The 20,000-nt window shown below is 41.2% G+C and overlaps 1 protein-coding gene and 1 long non-coding RNA gene across 2 annotated transcripts in view; one reads left to right on the forward strand and one right to left on the reverse strand.

Moving 5' to 3' along the window:
* The window catches only part of WNT1 (Wnt family member 1), a 194,749-nt gene that overhangs the window by 130,900 nt on the left and 43,849 nt on the right, over window positions 1-20,000 (reverse strand). The window lies entirely within an intron of this gene.
* The window catches only part of LOC147028208 (uncharacterized), a 35,056-nt gene continuing 26,924 nt past the window's right edge, over window positions 11,869-20,000 (forward strand). The window contains exons 1-2 of the long non-coding RNA XR_015057464.1: window positions 11,869-12,071; window positions 13,141-13,244. This is a non-coding gene — a long non-coding RNA (uncharacterized LOC147028208). The remainder of the gene's footprint in view (window positions 12,072-13,140; window positions 13,245-20,000) is intronic.

Below are 20,000 nucleotides of genomic sequence, written 5' to 3' on the forward strand. Positions count from 1 at the left end.
GTATATGATATCAACAAGACATTTTAGAACAGGTTCCATTATGAAGGCTTTCCGATGGTATCAGTACAGCAAATTCTTGTTGATCTAAAATCTAAATCAAAGGAGTTTTAGTTCAATTTTAGTTTGTCAGGATTCCAACTCAGGACTAGACAGCTCAGATGGATTACATTAGCAATTAAATATTTATCATGACGGACATGCACCTTTCCTTTAAAGGCTTGTTTTGATGGACAAGGCTAGCCTGTGAGTTTAGGACTTGACGTATCACCTCGTGAAGCTTCGATGGCTCTGAGAATATGATGGAATGCGAGGGAGGACGCTCTGTTAAGGTGAAGTGTAGAAGGCCAGGATCAGGAATGAAAAATGGAGACAAATTTGCTGAGCACGTTATCAAACTATGGGAGTAACTGACGGTAAAGTCAAGTTAACTCAGCTCAAGAACAGCCACTGAATGCTTAATGGGATTAGGTAAAATCCAGAGTAGAGTACATGGGTGGGCCAGGGGTCAGCAGGCCAGAAGGGCGGCCATGGATAGCAGGGTAGGTTTTACACAAATAGTTTGCAAGAAGGACGGCGCTTAAGGCAGCAGCGATACCCCTCCGGTTTGAAAATAAAGAATCAAAAAGTTTGACCAAATTAACATCGACCAAACAATACCTGCGACATTCTTCGGGTATTTGACATCGGCGCATTTTGGTGTCACAACTGGGCTCCACACCGAAGGAAAATAGTTCAGTGCAGATTAAAGGAGTGTGGAATGGTAAGAGAAGGAAAGAAAAAGTTGAAAGATTGTTCGGGATGGAGAAAGGGTTAGGGTTTCGGTTGCATTGAAGCCCTGAGGACATAAAGTGGTGAGGAAGTGTCAGTCTCCAGAGTCCCTGGTCAATAACCGAATCCCCCAAATCTGATAATTGGGTCAAAAACTTCCCAAGCCCCCAACTGAGGATTAGCCACTGTGCAATGCAAAGAATACGGATAACCAGGAGGTTACGGGGTGGGGGGGAGGAGGAAGGAGAACCTGACAAAGTTTCTATTCACATTTACAAATGTTTTCGGCAAACTTCTCGAAGAGGTTCCAATCGTTTAGTCACGCAGTTTGGGAGCACTTGTTATACTTTTCCTACATCCTTGCCAAAAAGGAATTGGAGAGTAAAAATGATTCCCTTGTAAAGTAACTTTTTAAATTTGTTTTTTACCTTTAATTACACGTTTCCTAAAGATAGCATCGAACCTTTTTATTCTCCTAATTTCCTCCTCATTTGAACAACGTGAAATGTTTACTATCCACAGCGCATAACGCTTAACTCAAATGTTTCCCGGAAATCCTGCGGTTTAAATAATGGCACAACTTTGGAATCATTAAATGTCTCAACTCCGTGGTATCTTCCCTGACGGGAGGAAGTGATAACAGTCGATTTTCGTAAAAAAATTCTGCAGCTTTGCGGTATCGGTAAAAGGAGAGCTGGAAGGATGGCTTAGACTCGAGAGTTGAGGTACACACACTCTCCTCTAAGCTGTCCAGCCTGGATTTGAATCCCGACCCAGTTACCAACCGTCATCTCGGTGTTTAACAGGCAGGGTTATTTATCAATGTGTGCGCCGTCCGTCGGGTGGATGGTAAACTGGCGTCTCATCAACCGGTATTAGTCGGTGGATGTTAAAGATTATACAGTGTACTTAGTGAAGAGTAGGCAAGCTATCTACCGCGCTATGAACAAATTCTAAATTGCTGCTTCAACTACAGTACTTAGTCGAACGTCAGGTCTGGGCAGCCAGATCGTGAAATACTTGTACCGAGAAAGAAAAAATGTGGCATCAGTAAAAGGGCCTGGCAGGATGGCCTCGAGGTATGCGCACTCAACTCTGAGCTGTCTAACGTTCCTTAGAATCTCGACTACCTATAACTACAAACATCTCGGTGTGTGTGTGTGTGTGTGTGTGTGTGTGTGTGTGTGTGTGTGTGTGTGTGTGTGTGTGTGTGTGTGTGTGTGTGTGTGTGTGTGTGTGTGTGTGTGTGTGTGTGTGTGTGTGTGTGTGTGTGGTGTGTGTGTGTGTGCCGTCCCTCGGAAGGGGCATTAAACCAGAGGACCCATCCACCTGCAATGTTTGTCGGTGGACGTTAAAAATCCCTGTGTCTTTTGCGAAGACTCGGTGAGTTGTCACCGGCATGTTGGCCAAGTTTCAAATTCCTACCTCGACGGACTGTTTACCCAGGAAGTGCTTGTTAAACTTGTCAACAGACTGGTACATTTGATCGATTATCAGTAAAAGAGTTTTCATTCTTTGAATTTTCATGCAGAGGCCCTTTCAGGAAAAAAAAAAAAATCTTCAAAGTAGGGAGATATAATTGGAGCAAGGGGAGTGACAATGCTCTTGCCAGAGCAACACACCCGCAATGTGGATGGTACGTTCTGATATGCCACAGATCCATTGTGCAAAGTGAAAGGTTCAGTACTCTGAAAGAAAGGAGCCACGTGTCCTGGCTTGCACCATCCACTCTCAGTTAACAACATTCCCCCTCCCCCCCCCACTCCTACACCTCCCCTTCCCCTCCCTAGCCCTCATGCCTGGGATTGACATGGCACTCAAAAAAGGAGAAACAGTGCGATATGATTGGCCATCTGACACCAGGGAGTGATAGATTGACCTATCCTCTCAATTTAATTTTGATTATATGAGCCAATCTATTTAGTACATATGCAAATATGCTGTAAATTTAGATTCTTTCCCCTTTCAAATTTGTGAGCAACACAAACACAGACAGCACCTTCGACGCACCTGCTTCCCCCACCCTCCATGAGTACGTAATAAATAGATGACGAGAATCGATCTTGCAGAATGTCGAGGGTCGAATTTTAACCTTTAACTCAATGGCCTCGATTCCACGTCTCAAGCATTTGTGCCAAGACAGATGGTGGGAAGGTGGCCTGCAAGGTTGGACGCATCCCTCCTGAGGGCTACCTGCTTCATTCAAGCACATAGCTTGTCAGGACCTGCTGCAGCTCAAGCAAGGAGGGCATTCGGGACTATATGGAGGTGTTTGACAATCAGGCTTATGCTACCTCCCAGGCCTTTTAACAGAAGTTAACACCAAAGGCAATATCTGTCAGGCTTCAGCGAGAGCCGGACTTCACAATCGACGATTTGCTCCTTTGCTGCTAAAGATTGCAGAAGCAGCTGCTACACTCTCATGGAATGGCGTGCTTTGGATACTTGGGTTAAATGGCAGACTATTTCCCATTCGTGATGTTTTGCTGTGATCCATCTCTCTGTGCAGCCATGAAGCATGAATTATGGAACTGTTGATGTTGATGCTTTCTTCGGCTAGAAAAAAAGAGCATGGGAGGAGTTAATCCATTTATAATCCAGTAGTTGTTGTAGTAGTAGTAGTAGTAGTAGTAGTAGTAGTAGCAGCAGCAGCATATAAACAAGACATTTCACAACAGCTTCCATCATGAGGCCCTTCAATGGTATCATTACCCCCACCTCTCTCTCACTCTACTGTTCCTTTTGTTCTGTTATGTTCTATAATCGTTTCTATATGTTCTGGCGACTTCATGAGCCTCGACTTTGTATACAAAAAAACCCAAAGCACACGCTCATATCGAATTGAGAGCATCGTACAAACATTATATTGAATGTGCTAAACACCGAGTGTTGTTTGTTTTATTTTCGGTTTCCATTCCAAAACATAATTACAAGCGAGTTAATGTACCATATCATGTCATTCGTTCGTTCGTTCAGTTATATCCTTGACTCATTCATTTTCCTGTTAAAAATCTATCTGAGGTCATCATGGAGCGATCGACGATGCAGTCTCATGCCTCCAAGCAAATCGATCCTCGGATAAGTTGGACTGCATACCCCTTCCACTCCCACGTGGCTGTCTCGCGTGGGTTTGAATCCCGACCCAGCTATAAACTGTCATCCGGGTGTTTCACAGGGCAGGATGATTCATCAATGTGTTTGTATTAGAAGGAAATAGATGATTGTCGAAGATCTCAACCAACAAAGGTCTGTGCATGACAGACATGCATGTTACACTCATCTGACCACTCCTTCAATTGCACTGATGTGCTTGATTTCAATGGACACCACCACAGTGTGTTGACTGTTGATGTTTTGAAGGCCTACTGCTTTGTACGAGAAAGTGTGAGCACGACGTCAGGGTGACGGAGCACGAAGATTGCAAGACAACATCAACAAATGCATTTGTACACCCGCCTTGCAGTAGATAGGGATAGACAGAAGGAGGTAGGGATGAGGGACACTCCATTGACACCTTTTGTCCTTTCAACGTTGTTGCTTCATCTCCTTGATGCTCAAAGATAGTTTTTTTTTTTTGCAGCTGCGCATTGTAGCATCATAACTTTCATTGACAGATTGAAACTCAATATTAACCCCTCCCCTCTGGCTCCCAGGCTGAACGCGACATGGACTCTGTTAGGAGATCAACTAGGAGAACCTGAGTAAACATGTCAAGTTAGGTCATCAGTCACTGACCAAAGAAGTGATAGCAAACAAAGAAACAGAGAGCATTTACACTTATATTAGAGATGAGTGAGATTTGGGTTTACATGAATCAAAAACTTTTAAAATGCAGAAGTTTTCCAGCTTGTATCGAGTGGAAAAGTAGCCAAGGTCACATGGGTTATGTAAACATGGGGAAAAGGTGGGGACTCGGATGGACGTTAGTTAAACTTGCGTCCCGTCTGCCGGCATAAGTTGGTGGATGTTATAAACATCCCACTGTGTCCTTCGTTTGCAAAGAGTAGGTGAGCTATCGCCAGCACCTTGAACAAGTTACAAATTCCTCCCATAACCTACTGAGGGCATTGCATCAGCAGCATAGCCACACCTTCAGCCAATAATGCTATCTTTGAGCCTTGCACTGCATGTGAAAGAAGAAGAAGTCCATGTCATTATTGACTAACCCTCAGATTGATGTTCATAACAGTCTCAAAGTCAGACACCCCAAACACTACAGGAAGATTGCATCAATCGATTGCACCTTCAGTACCTCACGTCGGTATCTGTCATTGGCCAAACCTTGACACTTTAGGAAGCAAGGAAGGTACACCGATTTAAAACACTCAGCTCCATGATATAGCACATATGATGGGCATTCAAAAGTTTCTACAAACAAGACATTCACAATAATCCAGGACACCCAAATGCATCGTATTTATCCCACACTCATGAAGCGCAAAAGCAGGCTTAATCAAATTGCTTCACTTTGTCTGTCTGTCCACAAACGTCTGTTCTGTCAGTACATTTTGTATGATTGAAGAACAACTTATTTCAATTGAACGTTATCTTTTCAACATGAATCGGAACACAAACTTGTAGTTTAGCACTACTTTAGCTCTGAATCCGTCCCGATTGTGTATGTGCAGAGAGGAGTAAGGTAATAGTTTTATCTGTCTGCCTGTCTGGCAGACAAACAATATTGAAAATCATTCCAAACAGGAAACGTACTGTTTTTGAGGTTTTTTTACTTACATAAAGGACACATACAACAGGCACGAATAACTAATGTGATGTGATGAATATGGTGGTGTGAAAGGCGCTGCAGCAATGGCAGTAAATTTTTGGGGAATTTTTTTATACAACCTTTAAAATCTTTATATTGTTTCCACTTAATTATATACTTGTATGCTGTAGAACACAAATCGCCTTGTTGTCACTTTCAAATTCCTTTCGTTTGTCGTACTTGTCGATCGGGAGGTACTCTCAATCTCGACCAATCAAATTTGTCGTTCGTAGACCCCGGCCATGTCCTTTTTTCCTAAGACTGCATGGGACAAGGTGTTCTATGAACTAGTTTTTTTTTATTTTTCAACATACGAGTGTAGATGTAGTCAACAAGGAAACATTACATTTTTTGAAAAAAAAATATTTACATACACACACCTCATTATACTATTTTTGACAATCTTGGACAATTGTGATTATCTGATATAACTTTTTCAATGGCCCATGTAAATGTGTCGAACCTCTAAATTGTGTGCATTATTATAAGCACTAGCAGGGGAACCCGGTGTTGCCTTGTCTATTTTTTGTGAGGGCCTAAAATACTTCCCTACACCCACTAAGGAATAGAGTCGGGGATCATTTAATATTACCTTTCACATAAACACAAAGGTTTAGGCACGACACAAAACAATTATAAGAAAAAAAATGCAACTTTTGTTTTTTCGAAATTTTCAAAAACGTTTTTTGTTTCCCAAAAACACTTCCCGGCATTAACTGATGAACCTCTGAAAGTTTGACGAAAATCTGTTCAGCCATCTCTGATAAATAAATAAAAATGGTGACACACACACACACACGGCTCTCTGAGAGTATAAATTCGCTTATGTCCTGGGCTGACCACATAACAAAGCTGGCATCTAAGGTCAGACGCATACTGGTCATCCTCCATCGATCCAAGTCTTTCCTTGGAATATCAGAGCTATTCACAGTCTACAAGGCCTTTATATATCCATAGCTCAATGGAATACTGCTCTTCACTAAGAGCTGGCATCCCAGCATCACATCCGTCTCTTCTAGATTCTGTGGAATCTATAAAACTCTGAAAATTATTGTAATCTCCCGTGATCTACTCCAGGGTGGACACATTCTTCCAATAATAACTCCCTTCTCGTTAGGCTTCCAAAATCTAGGCTGACTGCATACCTCAACTCCTTCATTCCTCACTTCTCCTGTCTATGGAACCACCTTATGTTATGTTTCACTCTTCCCTCCAGGACTTCAAGCAAGCAGTGCATCGTCTTCTCTTATCATCCCCAATTCTGACCCATGATTAACCTTTCCAAACCCAACAATCTTACTCGTTAGTTTCAGTGTTTCCTCCCCTCCTCCTTTCCTGTCCATTCATTCCCTTGATGTTTGTCCCACTGTCAGTTCTACCTTGTTCTTCCATGAGCCTTGCTCTTGTAAAGAAAAAAATAAATCACTTTTTCCAATCAAGATGGTTCAGTATTGGGCACAATAACAAATTTTCAGATTATCCATCGAGCCAAATTTAAGCTCGACGATCTAACATTCTTCACAAACAGCTCACTGTTCTATAGACGTCTTGAATGATCAGCGAAGTATGACTCGAGCCAAAGCCCTTTCTATGAGATTGCGAAGGATTGCACATCTTCAGCTTTAAGCCAACAGTGGAGGAAAATTGCATGCCATTAAAAGGAAGAAAAGGTTCTGAGAGGAGGAAAAAAACGTTGTCATGCTAAAATAAGTAATTTGGTGTCTGTCTGTCTGCATGTCTGTGGCTGATGCATTCGGTCCTTACTTATCCAATATCAAGCAAACTAGCCAGGGGGAACTAAGGGTTATAGGGCAAAGGTTATAGCTTCTTGGTTCTCACCCCCACTTCCCCAAAGGTTCCGAAGCTGGGGCAAACACAAATCCTCTTCGTAAATATGTACAGTGTCACACCGCTCCCATGGTGGTGGAAGAGGGTGTTACGAGTGACGCTTCAGAATCCTTGATTGTATCATGAGTAAGAGGCCTTCACCTTATTTACACACTCAGCGTATGTTGCTTTAGACTCGACTGCAAAAAAATCCAGGGAAATTTCTGTTTTCTTTTGCCTGTTTCCGCCGTGAAAAAAAACACCATATTAAGGTGTATACATACATGTATGTATGAATGTCGTTCCACATTATCATTGTGTTTTTCTAAGGTGGCTTCCAATAACAAAAGTAACGAGAAAGGCACTCGGTAGAGCGCATACCTCTGCCAAGCTGATTAGTTTAGAGTTTGTATCCCACTCATAGGCCAGATCTGGATTTGGACCTGAACTAAAATTTAATCAGCTTGTTCTCGTCACCAAACCAATTCGTCCACCAAGTTTTGTCTGAATCTGGCCATAATTTTTGAGATGTCCTGCTATATGTCGATTTTAGCCCTATCTCTCAATGATGAAAAATCACTTGAAAAATTCTCGGATCCAGATCCGGATCCGGATCTTCACCAAAATCAAATAATTTCGTCCTTGTCACATACCCAAAGCTCTTCACCAAATTTCGTCAGAATCCAGCCAAAACATTTTAAGATATTTTGTTCACAAACAAACAAACAGACAGACAGACAGACAGACAGGAGTGAAAACATAGCCTCCGTCCACCTTTGGTGCGCGGAAGTAACAAGAACGGCACTCGGTAGAGCACATACCACCGACAAGCTGAACAGTTTTGGTTTTATATTCCAGTAATAGGCCGGATCTGGATCCAGACCTGAACCAAAATTTAATCGGCTGTTCTTGACACCTACCCAACTCATCCACCTAGTTTTGTCAAAACTCGTACACAACTTCATGACATATCATAATATACATCGTTTTTGTCTCCATCTCTCAATGTTGAAGAATCACTTTAAAAAAAAATTCAAAGTTCTCATATCCAGATCCAGATCTTCACCAAAATTTAATCATTACGTCTGTCACACACCCGACCTGTCCACCAAGTTTCATCCGCATCCGTCAATCACGTTTTGAGATATTATGTTATATATCGTTTTTAGCCTCATCACTCAATGGTGATGAATCGGTTCAAAAAAAATTCTCGGATCCGGAATCAGATTCGAATCTACACCAAAATCTAATCAGTTCTTCCCTATCACACACTCAACCTGTCGACCAAGTTTCGTCCGAATCGGTCCATAACTTTTTGAGATATTGTGTTGTATGTCGTTTTTAGCCCGACATCTCTCAATTGTGAAGAATCACTTTTAAAATTCTTGTATCCTGATCTGGATCTGGATCTCCACCAAAATCAAATCATTTCGTCCTTGTTATACACCCAACTTCTCCACAAAATTCATTCTGAATCCGTCAACAACTTTTTGAAATATCCTGTTCCCAGACAGTCAGACAGACAGACAGACAGGGGTGACAACAATAACCTCTGTCCACTTTCGTTGGCGGAGGTAACTAGAGTGAAGTCGATGGCTTGTCATCGCAAATACCCACGATTCCCACCGAAAGCAAAGTTGATAGATGGCAAAATGTTCCACCAGGGTTGAGCCAATATAAAATTGAGTTAAAAAATGTTTTTCCGTTTTGACCTCTGTGACCCGAACTTTCAACCCTGAACCCATGGTCAAATCTACAAAATCGTTTCATATTTCATGTGACTTCAAATGTTGATTTCATTTTAAAATGTGCCTATAATTACATTTTTGGTACAGCATTTGACATTTTTGACACTGCCCCAGGGGGCAGGGCCAAAAATGATACTGTTGCCATGCAGTCCAGTACCAATCTAGCAGGAAAAAAGGGTCAACCGAGAACTAATTGCAAAATAATATATTTTTACTGTTACATTGATGAATACTTAATGAACATTATATCCAAAATGTAGACAAAAGGAATTGGTGCAACATTAGTAAAATGAACTTTCACTGCAGGTGGACTGTGTGCATGCTAAGCACCACTTTTGGGAAAGTATCGGCGTACAATTCTGTCTCACAAACTCCTTTTATTGTAATACTGTAGTTAAGAATGACCACATTAAATATACATTGCTCAATTCATTTCAACGAGACCTATCCAATGAGGGTGAAAGTGGGAGCACTTTAACCAGTTATGTTGACACTACATGACGGTATATCTCCGATATGCGATACGTTCTTGAGTGTAATCGATCAACATACTGGGTATGTGAAAGAATATATTCATGCAACAAACAATGCATGTGGTGTACACAAGATAGCGTTAATTAATTATTTGCATAGCGTGCATGGTGTCATATATTTGGAACATAGGTGAATATTAAAAGCGAACAACAGACAACTTTGTTTGTTATAAAAAACAGATATCCAAAACTAAACAGTTATTTTCACTCCATATATAACATTTCACAGTTTTTCATCCATGTTGGTTTTCATCCATCCAGGTAAGGGTGAGTTTGCACTACTTCCCTTGCACTCACAACATGCTATTGAGCATTCCAGACCATGTTTTTTGCAGGTACACCGTTTCGTATTACAGTCCGTATTGCATTTGCATCTGATCACCTTCAGTGGAGCTTCTATAGTTGGTGGAAAATCTGTTGTTCATGGCTCAAGTCACCCATGGACCAAAACCCATCCCCACTATTCTGGATCCAAGAGCATGCCCATCCACTGCTGAACTTGGAAATACACATGGGTGCAGTGATATCGTGTTGCTGCTGTTGGTGGCAGAGTGTGAACCTACACAGAAGAGGTACAGTACCTGCAGAAACTCTCTCACAAAATCACCAGTAATGCAGTGCATCCAGTCCATCACCTGGGGTACCATTGCATAGGTGGACGGGCACCTCTTCTCCAGCTGTGGTGACCTCATCTGTGGATGGATACTAGTTAGCAGAATACTTCTGCCTGCTTCTTGAAATGAGTATTGCTCTTCACCTTCTTCAAAGCAACCCCTTTCCCAATGCCAAACAGGCGTGACATTGTGTCACAGTCACAGAGTGCATACACAAATCGAAGCAGGTTGCACGTCTCTGGACCCAAATCACTCCTCAGCCAATGAATGCTCCAGATTCTTCTGAGTCTTGTTGGATTGCTTTTCTCTGACATAAGGAACAGATCTAAGGAAGTGGAGTCAGCATGAAAGCAAAGCAATATCAAGAGGTCTGTGTCCTCTCCGATGATGGTTGTTGCACAGGTGAAAGCAGATTCTACCGCTGTCTAGACAATTAACAAATCTGCATCACTTTCTACATGAACAGTCTTGCACCCACTTCCTTGCAGATTCTCACCTCCGTTTGTCTTTGATAATGTCTGATAATGAACCTCTGTATGTTTGTACTGTTGACCGAGAAGTGTTCCTTATTCATTTTGATGGGCAACCCCCAAAAAGTTGACTTGGAGACCAGTAGTACCTCCTGATCAACAAAGATGTGTTATATCCTTCGTAGATGGACCTGCTCCAAATCCATCAAAAACAATGATGAGATGTTTGTACTTTCTTGCAACATAGTCAAATTTAGCATCACATGGCCATGGCAGTCATTTGAGTAGTGAACCACCATCAAGGACGTACTTCATTTTTCTCCTTCCGATGGTGGAGGCATGTCCTCTCCCTGCAGTCCAAATTGTGTCAGCAAGTGCTGGCTTCTTTGCCTCATGAAGAAGTCCCAATGACTCAAATAAAGACGATGGTTGTCTGAACAGCTCATATTTGAATATATCTGCCTTATTGTCGGTGACCTTGGTAGCAGCTGTTACCAAATGCTGAAAGAGTAACTGTGGATCCATGACGATTGCTTCACCATTGATTTCAGCAGAAACCTTATTGGCCATAGTGAAAATATGTTCCTTTTCTTGAATGTATAGTCCACCATTGATTCGAGGATTTCACAACCCACTTATTTTGCTGGGTTTTTAAAAAAAAATTTTACAACTTACAACCCACAGTTTTGTCAGCTGTAACATGAGTAGATAAGCCTGGCATTGGCTTTACGGTTAGGGTTGTGGCTTGGAATCCTAGGGTCCTGAGTTTGAGCCCCATTGGCCGCTGAATTAACACCAGGGAGTTGACTTAGCCTGTCATCCTTCTGAGATCGGTGAAATGAGCACCAGTGTACTGGCAATAGGGGCACTGCATCAGTGCCATCGCCACACCCCTAACCAATGATGCAACCAGCAGCCAAAAAGGCTGTACATGTTGGGAACAAGTGGCAATGTTATGCAGATTTGCATCTGCACAGAAAGGATTCCTATCCAGAAGAAACTCGAGGAGACAATTTGTATCATTGTTGTCTTTTGCCTGCCTTGCTTTGTGTTGCTCACTTGTCAGATATTCTGTATCCGTTGCCTGCTGCTTGGCACCATTCAAATCAGCACATGCTGGCACAGACAGGAGCCATTGTGTGCGTTGAGATTCCACCATTCCCCAACCATGTGTCAGTTGTCCTGTCGTTTTCATGGTTCTCATTAATACTTGTTCGACAATCAAATCTGATGATAACCTGGCCTTATATCAGTCACTCCGTCAAATAACTCGGAATAACATGGTGCCCAGTTTGGGAGAAAGCAAGCACATTGGAAGCTGGCTCTAGTTGGATCACCTGCAGCAGGTAAATGTGCATATATTTTGCATACAAATTGTGCCCAGCAGTTGTGAAATACTGCAGCATTTCTTGAAGCGACTGGAGATGAAGTTCCCAATTCCCCATCCTTTCTGACTCTATGAACGGACCGCATCTGCTCATAGTTCATCAGTCATAAGTTTGTCATATAGCTGGACTGCTATGGTCAGGTCTTCGTCGATGTCTTCTGCTGTAACTGGAACATATTCTGGACTCACCTCTGAGAATGAGAGGTCTGTCGGAGTGTATTCTGTCTTTCTTCAGGATTATCCTGAGCTTCCAATCGATCCTCAGCTGGATTTGTTGTTACCGGCATATTTCTGCCTTCAGTATTTTCAGTCATGTTTGGGTCCAAAAGGGGGGTATTGAATGCTTTTGTCGCCATCATCGCATTCAGACCTGCGTTGACAAGAAAATGTCTTCATACTGGATACTGTATTGGGGGCCTTCACAAAATTCACCTTCAAAGAAACAGGGGCCAGTCAGATGGTCGGACGTATGTACGGTACCAATTCCTAAGTATGATGCTGCTTTTCAGCTGGGCCAAAGCAAAAAGAATAAGTTACAATATCAAAAGCATCCCAGTGAAAATGGAGGTAACATGCATAAATGCAAACCATGTACAGTATTCAGTCTTCGAATGTACAATGACGCGGTGAATTTAGGCTGATAGACATTTTAAAAATCAAAAATGAAAATATTCCACCCACTAGATTCATCAACGTTTTTGATCTGTTGTTCAGTATGGATTATAGAATTAGTTACAACACAAATTATTTCTTTTGCAATTAGTTCCATCTTGAAACGCATATTGTTTGGACAAATGTGGTGATCATAACTACCAAGTTTGGTGATTTCTACACAATCATTTAGGATGAGATAGCGTGACGGACAGACAGGCAAACAGAGCTGATTACAATATACCCCCCATTTGTTTTCAAGAAGCATGGGGATAATAAGAACAATAATCATAATAATAATAAAACTGTGCATTGTACCATCATGACTTTCATTGACAGATTGAAACTCGATGTTAACTCTCTCCTCCGGCTCCAAGGGCGATCCCCACATCAACTTTGTTTGGACACCAACTGGGAGAATGTGAGCACACTTGCCAAGTTAAGACATCAGCCACTGACCAGAGGAGTTATGGCAAATACTGTAAGGAAACAGCATTTCCCTTTATAGTAGAATGAGGGTGATTTTGATGTTACATTAATCAAAAAAATTAAAATGCAGAAGTTTGTATTTGGTGGAAAATTAGCCAAGAGGTCACATATGTGAATGTAAACATGGAGAAAAAGTGGGGTCGTTGGTTGATGGGGATAGTAAACCGAAGAAAAAAAGTTTGACAAAAAGAAAATAAGAGGGTAGTAAATAGAAGGATGGTATGGAGAAAGGTGATGAAACGGAATGGAGATTGAGAGGAAATTATGAGTAAAGGGAAGGAAGGAATGTGGGTATTAGTATCACATGCAGGGAGGAAGGGCCTCAAAATTACAAAAAAAATTCTTTGCAGGAGCAATGCTCATTTTTTTTTTTTTCTTTGCAGGATGTGTAACAAGTAAATACCATATCTTCAAATGCAATGGAAATCCATGTATAATATATCTCAAGATTTAATATTATCTTGGGTAGTTGGATTGCTCTCGTAGTTCATATATATATATATATATATATATATATATATATATATATATATAAATATAAATATATTATTCTGATTGCTTTCACTCTCTTTATTACCTCTGCCACCAAAGGTGAAGGAGGTTATGTTTTCACCCCTTTCTGTCTGTATTTGTTTGTCTGTTTGTGTGCAGGATATCTCAAAAAGTTTTGGACAGATTCGGACGAAACTTGGTGGATAGGTTGGGTGTGTCGCAAGGACGAATTGGTTCGATCTTGTTGGAGATCCAAATTCGGGAATGGATAGGAGAATTATTTAATTTTTAAAGTGATTGTTCACCATTGAGAGATCAGGCCAAAAATGATACAGTGCTGTATTGCATGATATTTCAAAAGTGTATTGGGCCCAATATGTTCCTGTGGATCAGTCATTGCGTGGTGGAGGTATGTGCTCCACAGAGTTCCCTTTTAGTTCTTTCTTGGATGGAAGGTTGCATATCATCCTATTTTGTACTCCCTTTCCATTACATGTGCTGACTAGGTTGACTGAGCAGACTAGTTGAGCATGTAAATATGTTGATGTTCATTGCACTCTCCACAAATCAAAGGTCAATATGGTTGACTAATCATGACGTTCATATTTTTCCATGGTCGTTGGTTGAGTACTTGTGGGAAATAAGTGCTATTGAGAGTTGAAAAGTGATGAGAAGTTGATTCCCCTTAATTATTTGCACTCACAAAAGCTATTCCACACTTTACTGGCTTGAAAAAAGTCTAAACACTAAATGTTGGCATTAAATATTGTACAATTTTTAAATATTTCAAATTATATTATTTACAAAGGAAAAAGAGGAGAGGAAAGTGGAAGTATTGTTTATGATACACTAACAGGGGTACCCACAGCATTGCCCGGTTTTGTTCTAATCCTGTTGGCATTTCAAATCAAATTGTTTTTTTTCTATCCATTTTTTAGGTGGGGGCCTAAACACTTCCCGACACCCACTAAGGAATGGGATTGGGGATCATTTATTATCACATTTCACATTTATACAAAGGATTAGGCACGAGAGAAGAAAAATTCAACTTTTTTTGATAAAAAAAAAATTCCAAAAAATGTGGTTTTTTGCCAAAAGCACTCCCTGGCACTCACTGATGAACCTCTGAAAGTTTGATGAAGATCTGTTTGGCCACCTCTGAGAAAAATGACATGGACAAATGTCTCTCAAAATAAAGATTTGCTTCTGTCATGGGACAACCACATAGCAAAGCTGGCATCTCAGGTCAGCCTTATATTGGGCATCCTCAATTGATCCAAGTCTTTCCTTGGAAAATCAGAGCTATTCACAGTCGACAAGGCCTGTGCCTAAAACACTCCCCGGCACTCACTGATAAAATTCTGAAACTTTGACAAAGATCTGTTCAGCCATCTCCAAGAAAAATTACACACACAAAAATGGCTCTCTGAGAGTTCACTATATATATATATATATATATATATATATATATATATATATATATATATATATATATATATATATATATATATATATATAAATATAAATAAAATATATATATATATATAAATAAAATATATATATATATATAAATAAAATATATATATATATATAAATAAAATATATATATATATATAAATAAAATATAATATAATATAATATAATATAATATAATATAATATAATATAATATAATATAATATAATATAATATAATATAATATAATATAATATATATATATATATATATATATATATATATATATATATATATATATATATGAGCCTGGTGTTGGCGCAGTGGTTAGGGCAGCGGCTTGGGATCCAAAAGGTCCTGAGTTCAAGCCCCGTTGGGCCATTGAGTTAATACACCAGGGGGTTGACTCAGCCTGTCATCCTTCCGAGGTCGGCGAAATGAGTACCAGTGTACTGGGCCGGTGTATACCCCGGTTAAAATAGGTGTACCATATCAGTGTCGTAAGAGGCGACCAGGGTTGCGTCAGGTAGGGCATCCGGCGTAAAACATGTGCCAAATCACTATGCGGATCATACGGATGATCCGCTGTGGCGACCCCTAACAGGAGCAGCCAAAAGAAGAAGATGTGTATATATATATATATATATATATATATATATATATATATATATATATATATATATATATATATATATATGTATATATATATATATATAAACATGTTTACATATTATGTACAAGTATGATGTTCCTCCCCTTCTATATTTATTCCTCCATATGTTGCACACACATCCCTCTCCTTGGCTTATGATCCTCTTCTGAGCCCCTTTCTCCTTTTTCTCCACTTTCTCACAAAAAGCCTTACCTTCACATTATTTCATCCACTGAACACAAAGTAAGTATATGACCCGAAAAGATCGATATGTATGCGCATATATATATATATATATATATATATATATATATATATATATATATATATATATATATATATATATATATATATATATATATATATATATATATATATATATATATATACATATATATATACACACATATACATATACACACATTTATATATCTATATACATTTATTGAAATATATGTTGTTATATATGAACATCAAATATATGTTGTTATTTATTGAAAATATAAATATATGTTGTCATAAAATATAAATATTTTTATATGTAGACTTATATAAATAAATATATATATATATATATATATATATATATATATATATATATATATATATATATATATATATATATATATATATACACACAGTATATACAGGTAGTCGTCGACTTACGACCGATACGACTTTACGAACAGAATGCTCCTCATCTCCGCCCACTCAGACTGCTCAGTTTCTCCCCCCACTCAGAACGGATGGCACACGATGTTTTTCGTCCGTATCGTGAAATTTACGAGGAGAAAAAGAAACAAACCATTCAGACAAAGCTCACCATGTTGACGAAAAAAACAACTCCGGCTACCCCGAGCACTGCCCGAGCTGATAACATCGACGATCCACAGCCAAGCAAGAGTGACCAATAACATGTTTTTTTTTTTTTTGTATACCTTGGTCGAGGCTCGTATGAGAGCTAACACACAACTCACAGCAAGGAGGCATGAGACAAGAGGGGCGGGAGTGGAAGGGACAAAACATTGGGGAACAGACACAGGTGAACTGTGGAAGGGAGAGGGATGGGGATGGGACGGGGAACATGGCGAGGGGAAGATGGACATTAAAGGGACTTTCAGGAAGGAAAGCAGGAGAATTGAAGGAAGTGGGCTTGGGTGGATTATCGGGGGTAGAAAAGATCGAGGATTTGGATGGGGGAAGATAAGAGGTGGTGGTGAACAGCTGTTTTGAAAGCCTGAAGGGAAGAATGGGAAAGAATAGAGTGAGGAAGTTTATTCCAAAGGCGGGAAAAAAGAGGAATGAAAGAGTGAAGATGAGCAGTGATTCGTGATTTTGGTAGTTTTACCAGAAGGGGGTTGTTGGCGGACCTTGAGCGCCCTGTGGAAATGTGGTTGGGACAAATCGCAGAGAGAGCAGGGGGGCAAGGCTGGAGAGGAGTCGGTAGAAGACAGAAAGACCACCGACCAACCTGCGGTGATTGAGTGAGAGGCCCAAAGACTCAGCTTCATTGCGGGAGATGCCAATGATCTTAAAAGCCCTGGTTTCGACAGCGTGAAGTCGAGAAAGGTGGGAGGCAGGAGCACCAGCCCAGAGGGGAGAGCAGTACTCCATCAGGCTACGGACAAAAGCTTTGTAAGTGGTCAGGAGCTCAAGAGGGCCGAGGAAGGACTTTGCACGACGGAGGATTCCCAGTCGGCGACTGGCTTTTGAGGCAAGGTTGGAAATGTGACTTTCCCAGGAAAGGTCATGGCAGATAGTGAGACCCAGAAGCTTGAAAGAAAAGACTTCTTCCAGAGGATTGTTGAGAAAGTGGATGGGGGGGTTTTGTAAACGGTCCTTTCGAAGAGACATAGTGAGAGTGTGAGATTTGTCTGGATTGAAAGACATGTTCCACGTGTTGGACCAGTTTGTGATTTTATCCAGATCTGCAGTGAGCGAAGAAGCTGCTGCTTGCCGGTCTGAGGGATGACAGATGGTACGGCAGAGGGTGGAGTCATCGGCAAAGAGAAATAGAGGATTTTCCAGAGATTTTCCAGAGAGTCCAGAGAGTCCGATGTTTTGTATTTTTTGTATGTTTTTGCAAATACAGTATTAAACCAATTGTACTGTAGTGGTGCAGTGTTTGCCGAACAAAGAAAATGTTAATAAAATATGACTTACAGATTACTATTATATCATCATACAGTACAATATACATATGGTAATTTTTGCGTAGGCCTATACAGTACATAGGCCTGTACACTATCAATAAAGCTAAAAATAAAGGTTGGCTGACTTACGACCAAATCGACTTACGACCGATCGGTTGGAACTGATCAAGGTCGTAAGTCGACAACTACCTGTATATATTATATATATATATATATATATATATATATATTTTTTTTTTTTTTTTTTTGTGGACTGGGGGTTGGTGGCAAGAACGACCACGAGGTGGGGAAAGCTTGCGTCGTCTCCTACCAAACTCGCCGGAATTGTAGGCCGTCGCTCGGATAACTCTGCAAGCCGGTGGGTCATTTAACCGACCGTGGTCGCCAATATTACAAACGCGTAGCATAGGGTCTATTTGTCTGTAACCAATTTACCTAATTAACTACGCGATTTCGACTACCGGGGAAACCACGCCCTCAGCACGTCTTGCTCGAACCGGGTCACTGTACCGACCGTGGTAGATTTCCAACTACCGACTACCAACTCCAGTTCGGGTGCAGCCGAGTGGAAACTGCCAAAGCCGTGCCGGCTGGAATTAACAGATTATCGGGGATAAAACCCTGCCTAAACTCAGATCCGAACCATGCTGAACCAATTCAAGAAGGGACAGAAACGAACTGGGGACATTTCCAACAAGTTTTATTTGCAGTAAATGAAGACACAAAGCAAGACTTAACACGAATATGCGAGAAGTATTTACAATGATCCAAAAACACTTATCCAGTTCTACTTAAAGACGGGCCCACACACAGACACACACACAAAATGAAAAAAACCCCAGAGTTCTATATTGGAACCTCGCAGCCGAGGAGAGAGACAAGCTGGGGGGCAGAGTTCGGTGGTGTACCTGACCGTCGGAGGAAGGGTGTGCTCCGCGATGCGGCACCTGACAATGGCCGCTGGTTTGGTCCCAAGTTGCACGTGTGGGACTCAAGGTTCATGGTGGAGCTCAGGTGGTGAATGGCCGGGGTCCATGGAGGGGGGTCGGGGTGGCTCTTCCCTTCCTTGTAGAGGGCCAGCAGAGGCACGTTCGCCGCCTCGATGCCCACCAACAACTCTTCAAAAGAACTTACAAAAGACTCTCCACGACCCGAAAAAGACCCTCCAAGACCTCAAAAAGACCACACAAAACCTCAAAAAGACCACCTGCCTCAGAGAATGCTCGGGAATTTATGGAACTCCCTCAGCAGGGAGGGGCCTAGGTGAACACCCCTCGCTGTCCGCCTCTCATTGGACAGGTCCTACGGCCCACCTTTCTGGGGCGGAGCCTTGGCCCCTGCCGGGAATCCCCAGCCACTCCTCCACGCGGGCCCACACTCAACGAGTAACAGTATCAACGCTACAATGACCCCTGCTGGGAAACCCCAGCCAGTCTTCCACGCGGGTTCATACTTGATGAGTAACAGTATCAATGTTGCACAGGCCGTCGTGCAAGAGCTACAACATTTGTGGAAGGAACATCGGTGGAAGCAGCAAGGAATGGCTGCAAGACCCTGCCTTAGCAAGTCAGAGTGCTTGTAGACAGTGGGTGGGTGGTGGATCGTGATGGGGAATGGAATCGTTGCTGGTTGTTCATTGGAGGGTTCGTTGGATGTAAAGATTTAATAGCCTAACTAAAAAGAAATCGCAACGCACACCTTTGATTCTCCCACTAGACAAAAGGAAAGGGATCTGACGACACATACTTAATGACATAACTGACTTTTGGGACATCTGTATGTTGAATGCAAATGGTTTCCAGATCCGGAACAATATATACATATATATATATATATATATATATATATATATATATATATATATATATATATATATATATATATATATATTGTTGCGGATTCGCGCCCGCCGGCGTGCGAACGGCCACGTAACTCGAATCGCGGCACGTCGCCCACCGGACGGACAATCCAATCGTGACCCTCTCGGACTAACGCCG

The sequence above is a fragment of the Eptatretus burgeri genome, chromosome 4 (genome assembly GCF_056783735.1).
Source record: "Eptatretus burgeri isolate ZD-2024b chromosome 4, Ebu_testis_v1, whole genome shotgun sequence".
Taxonomy (NCBI): Eukaryota; Metazoa; Chordata; class Myxini; order Myxiniformes; family Myxinidae; genus Eptatretus; species Eptatretus burgeri.